The 6,022-nt window shown below is 51.9% G+C and overlaps 1 long non-coding RNA gene across 2 annotated transcripts; it reads left to right on the forward strand.

Annotated features, from left to right (window-relative positions):
- Window positions 1–813: 813 nt before the first annotated feature.
- LOC112678950 (uncharacterized) lies at window positions 814–5,672 on the forward strand. Of its 2 annotated transcripts, none has more exons than XR_004808295.2 (3): window positions 814–1,203; window positions 2,505–2,602; window positions 3,380–5,672. It is a non-coding gene; the product is annotated as an uncharacterized LOC112678950 (long non-coding RNA). The 2 variants fall into 2 exon arrangements; XR_003148023.3 differs by lacking the exon at window positions 814–1,203 and adding an exon at window positions 1,235–1,849.
- Window positions 5,673–6,022: the final 350 nt, after the last annotated feature.

Genomic DNA, 6,022 nt, shown 5'->3' on the forward strand with positions numbered 1-6,022 from the left:
GCCGGAGCCAGGACTGGCGGTGTCGTGTGGGGACACGAGGAGGCGGGCCCTCGTGCAAAAAGCATTAGATGCATCAAGGCGCTGCCTTGAAACAGCCGCGCGGGCCCGTGCAGGTGGGGCCCGTGCACCTGCAGGGCGGGCCCCGGGACCTGGCCCGGGGGAGAACCCGCGAACCCCTGTGAGGGCCCTTGGGCGCTGTGCTTAGCTGCCCGCGCCTCCGTTTCCTCCTCTGAACAAGGGGGGTGATGGGATCCCGTGTTCGAACACGAGCTTGAGAGGGCGCCTCGGTCAGGCCGCGCTAGGGGCTGCAGGCAGCGGGACGAGGCGAGGAGGCCCCTGGGAGGGCCCCGAGACCGTGACCGCGGGCCGTCACCCTGCAGCCGTCCTCCCGCCCGCCCGCCCGCCCGCCGGCCGCTCCTCCTCCGCGGGGAACGGGCTCCTGGGGCGGGGGCGGGGGCGGGGCCTGGGCCAGGGCAGGGGCGGGACCAAGGGGGCGGGGCTGGAGCGGAGCCGGAGGGCGGGGCCTGGGCGGGCGGCAGCGCCCCGCCCCCTCGCGCGAGGACCTTGGCGGGGGCGGCGGGGTCTCCGTCTAGAATGGGGTATTTTGCCTCTGCTCCTCAAGGCGGTCGCCGCTGTCATCTGCGATAACTTTCTGTGGTCGCGGCGCAGGTGCAGGTGCAACCGTCCGGTGCGGCGGCGCAGGCTCAGGGCCCGCGGGCAGCGGGGTCTCTAACCCCCTGGGCCGCGCCCGCGGGGCAGGGTCTCTAACCCCGCGCGGGCCGCCGCCAGCCGGGCTGCAGCTGTTGGACCGGGGCCTCGTCCGCCCGCGACGCCGTCCAGCGGGTAACCTGCGGCCGTGCGGCTGCGGGACGCAACAGGAATACGAATCTGGGCGGCGGGCGGGGCGTTTGCCGGGGGCCCAGCCTGCTGCGCCTTGGGCGGCACTTTTTTTTTTTAAAGATTTTATTTATTTGTTCATGAGAGAGAGAGAGGCAGAGACCCAGGCAGAGGGAGAAGCAGGCTCCACGCAGGGAGCCCGACGTGGACTCGATGCCGGGACCCCAGGATCACGCCCCGGGCCGCAGGGGCGCTAGACCACTGAGCCCCCGGGCTGCCCAAGGGCATGTTTTACGAAGAGGATCCAGGACATGGACAGGCTGACCCCGCCGCCGTGGGAGGCAGAGCTGGAAAGAGGGAGCAGAGGTACATCCTGGGGTGGGACAGAGGCGCCCCCACGAGGTGGGGCCGGAGCGGGAGCACGTGTCCTGCCGCGTGGGGGCTGCCCTCGAGGTCACGGAGCCAGCGGCCGCCCCCACGGCCTCGGAAGGCCCCACGTGGTCAACAGGCGCTTCCCCAAGCCCGTGGGCCCCCCCCCGGCCGGGGAGGACTGCGGCTCAGGGGCATGGCCTCGCCCCACCCCTCACGGGGTCCTGGGGACAGCAGCCCATTCCTGTGCCCGGACAGAAAAAGGGCTGAACAGCCGACATACGTGGACATCTCCACGCGTGGCCGCGCGCACCACGAGGGCGGGGGTTCAACGCGTCTCCTCCGTCAACATGGACTGAGCGCGGGAGCTGCAGGAACCGGCACAGCAGGCGGCAGCTGATAAACACCATAACAAGAACTGAGCCTCAGAGGAAGCTGTCCTCTCATGATGTACCTTAGATAGGGTCTTGGGAGCAAAACATGGACAAAAAAAAAAAAAAACCCCTAAACGATCGCAGAAGGGAGCTTTGGATTTAGGCAGATTTATATAAAAGTTTTTTTTTTTTCTAATCTCTGAAATATGTTAAGTGAGAAACAACGCTGCAGAGCAATGTATGGTCTGATCCTTTTTGTATGGAAAGAGGTACATATTTATAATATGCATATCATGCTTAATATACACAATATACATTATGCTTTAAATATATGTATATAACTACTGCATGTGCTTAAAGTATTTCCGGATGACTAACAAGAAACTGTGAGCGATGGTTTACTTCTGAGGAGAGAGAGACTGTCACTTTCCATTTTGTATTATTCCAAACTGTTTTATTTTAAAATAATGTACTATATTTTTTATTTAATTTTTAAAAAATGCTAGCTTGTTTCTTTTTATAAAAGCTTTATTTTTTTGAGACTTTACTTATTTATTCATGACAGACACACACGCAGAGAGAGAGAGAGAGAGAGGCAGAGACACAGGCAGAGAAGCAGGCTCCATGCAGGGAGCCTGACAGGGGACTGGATCCTGGGACCCGGGGTCACAGCCTGGGCCGGAGGCGGTGCTAAACCGCTAAGCCACCCGGGCTGCCCTAAAAAGTTTTATAATTCTTTCTTTCTTTCTTTCTTTCTTTCTTTCTTTCTTTCTTTCTTTCTTTCTTTCTTTCTTTCTTTCTTTCTTCTTCTTTCTTTCTTTCTTTCTTTCTTTCTTTCTTTCTCTTTCTTTCTTCTTTCTTTCTTTCTTTCTTTCTTTCTTTCTTTCTTTCTTTCTTTCTTTCTTTTTTTGTTTTCTGGTTTAGAACATCTTAGAACATCTTCATGCACATTGTGGCTTTGATCCCAAGAAAATGTGGAGATTTGCTGACGATTTCAAGCAGGAGAATAAATCAATATTCTGGTAAGTTTTATAAATACAAGTAGAGGATACACCTTGTGCACATGACCTTTTGTCCATGTGGATCTGGACTCATGGGTATGTCCATGGGTCTTTATGACAACATCTCCGTGAGCACCTATGTGAGGCCTGCTCATACCACCAGGTTTACTCACGGGCCTCAAGAGGAGACCCAGTGCGCTGTGGGTGCAGGAGGGGGCCACCCACCGCACAGGTACCACCGGAGGATGAAGATATTCCTTTTGTCATGGAATGGTTACGTGGGCATCTGAGCTCTGTAGATCTGGGGGTGCGTGTATTAGAATAATTAGAGTTTCTGAAAAAAAATAAAAATACAAAGTTGGGTCCAAGAGAATTCCTGCCGCAGGAATTCTCTTTCAGTGACACAGCGCGGACCTCCAGGGGGCCAGGGCACCCAGGTGGGTGGCATGTGTCTGTCCCCCCCGCCCCCGGGTGCTCTGCGCGGACCTGAGCTGTTGTTCTATCTGAACAGTTTCTCATGTGCCCCAAATACCCATTTGGGCCAAGGTCTGGTCTTGCACTGTCCAGTATGGCTATGGAGCGTTGGAAAGTAGCTAGTCCGAATCCTAGTGTGCTGTACGTGTGAAAATGAGTCAATTTCAGAGGCTTGGTCTGAAAAAAAAAAAAAAACCAAAAAAGCAAACCATCTCATTAAGATTTTTATATTGATCGCATGTTGAAATGAGACTATTCTGAATATACTGACTTCAAGAAAACATATTATTAACATTTGCCTGTTTCTTTTCCTTTGCCTTCAAGACAAAAAAATGTGGCTGCTTTCAAGACAACTTAAATTACGTATTTCTGTTGGACAGCCTGGCCCACATGCAACCCCAGAGCACCTTCCTGAGGATTCGGTTGCCCAGCCAACCCCTTGTAATCGGAGATCTCGGGGACTGAGCTTTCTGCACAAATGGTATTTTCCTGGAAGGAGGTTGACTGCAAGGGACAGTCGAGCAGGATTACTGTCGTCACTTGGGCGTGGGACTGGTGGTGGCAGTGGAGGCGCAGTTTGGAAACGGGGCTTCTGGCCCTGGTTGCCCTTCTTTGGGAATGGGAACCGTAGTCTCTAGATCAGTAACACAGGGACCAAGGTCAATAAAACTAAGCTCACTGAAGACTCGAACGCTCTGCTACCCACAGAGGACAAGCAGTTTTCTCACTTGCATTTAGCAAAATAAACAGAGACCTAGAGGACACTGCAGAAGCATCAGGAAAACATCAGTCAACTGTTCGGGCTCTTGGACTTTAGCCTGATCATATTTGCATCCTTCATGGCATTAAATTTTCTTCATAAGAAGTCTTAAAAAAAAATCCAAGGACACCTGGAGAACAGGAAGAGCTTCGGAGCTTTCAGCACGAGGTCTGGTCCATGTCTGGCATGCGGTGAGTCCATGTCTTAGTGAGAAGCGTAACTATTTATTATGGCTATTTTGGGGCCTTTTCTTGGTCGTCAGTGAGCCCCCGGAAGGAGACGGTACTTTCTTCCACTTTGAGCGGGGATCAGCCCACACGTGCCTGTGGTAGCAGGTGTTGCCAAGTGTCAGTTGGTGCAGGATGAATGCACCTGCGCCCCCCACGCTGTGCTGTGCAGGGGTGGGTCACTTCCCGGCCCCCCTGCCCCCAGGACGGGGGGGGGGGGTGCACAACGGCCAATGGAGGAGAAAACAGCAACCTTTCAGTCCCGGAGGGACTCTTAACCCCAAATGAGAGCCCTTATGGTTCTGGGCAAAATCGGGAAGGGGACAGAGGTCACAAGAGATGACAGCCAGCCCCAGGGCCTCACAGGGCTCCTGTGGTTCCTGCGGCCTCATCATGATCCCAGAATTGCCTCTGCACTGCCCTTCCCCTAAGGAGCCACTGAGAAAAGGAAGGACCGTCCTCCAGCTACATCACACGTCTCCCTTGGGTTTCCTTTTACCACTTTGGAGAGTGGACCCCAAGGTGCCCAGACTCTTCTGATATCTTCAAAAAATCAAACTAATGGATGCTAGAGTATTACCCCGGCCCTAGGAAGGCCAGGATGGCCTCAGCATCACTCCACATTCCACGCCATTCCGCGTTCCCTCCCTTATTCCTCCTCACTCCCCTCCTGCCAAACACGTCTCTTCTCTCATTCCCTTAGGCCACCCTGCTTCCCGGGTCCTGGCTCGTAGGCAAACCCAGGGATCTGTGCTCACCTACAGGTGCCGTCGTGGGACTTTGTATATGGGGGGTGGGGTAGGGGAGGAAGTATTTACTCAAGATCACCTTTTTTCCCCCCTAATCATAAAATAGATAGGTATTCACTTAGAAAATGGGGGAAAAATATACAAGAGTAATAAAAATCTCTCCTGTAATTCCACTATTTTTTTTAAAAGACTATTTATTCATGAGAGACACAGAGAGAGAGAGGCAGAGGGAGAAGCAGGCTCCATGCAGGGAGCCCGATGTGGGACTCGATCCCAGGACCCGGGGTCAGGCCTGAGCCCAAGGCAGCTGCTCAGCCGCTGAGCCCCTGGCGTCCCTGTAATTCCATCCTTAAGAAATAACCAGTTAACATTTTTGCTGTTTTCTCTAAGCCCTTGTGTACGCATGTCCTCGCCTCCCACTTGGAGGCACACGACATCTGTCAGGCTCAGTCCTGTGCTTTCCCACCGAACGTCATACTTCAAATGTTTTCTCGTGTCAGTTAATATCCTTTAAAATGTTGCTTCTATTTGGAATCTATTCCTTTGGATGAATGTTCCATGATTTATTTAATTAACCCCCTATTGTGGGAGATTTAGCTTGTTTCTAATTTCTCACTATTGAAAATGACTCCGGGATAAATGCTTTTGTACACACATTTTGTTTACCACTTTGGTTCTCACCGTATGGTGGGTCCCTGGATGTGAAGTGATGGAGGCCTGGGGTGTGAGCATTTTTAAGACTGTCATATAGATTAACCAAATTACTCTCCAGAAACATTGTAGCAATTTATATGCCCACCAGCACGGGAAGTGCTTATTTTTTTTTACTTCCTACTGTTCTCATGTGAGTGATCTTTGCAAAACTGACGGATGACACATAACATCTTATTTTCCTTTGCGTTTCTTTGTTAACGTGTGATACTGAAGTCGGTGTCGCCGGTGGTGGTTTATTGGCCGTTCGTACTTCTTTTGCTAATTGCCTGTTCTTGTCCTTTGCCCATTTTTCTTTTGGGATCATTAATTCTTAAGCTTGCTTTATAAGCCTCCTTGGGCACATTTATTGCAAGTCTCCCACTCCCAGTTTGGCAAATTCCTTTTTGGTTGTGTATTTCGTGTTTTGGTTTGCCACAGAGATGTTTGCATTTTTAAAATGTAGTCAAGCTGTATATTTATCAGTAAGACTGATGTGTTCACTTTTTTAAAAAAAGATTTTATTTATTTATTCATGAGA

The sequence above is a fragment of the Canis lupus genome, chromosome 22 (genome assembly GCF_003254725.2).
Source record: "Canis lupus dingo isolate Sandy chromosome 22, ASM325472v2, whole genome shotgun sequence".
Classification (NCBI taxonomy): Eukaryota; Metazoa; Chordata; class Mammalia; order Carnivora; family Canidae; genus Canis; species Canis lupus.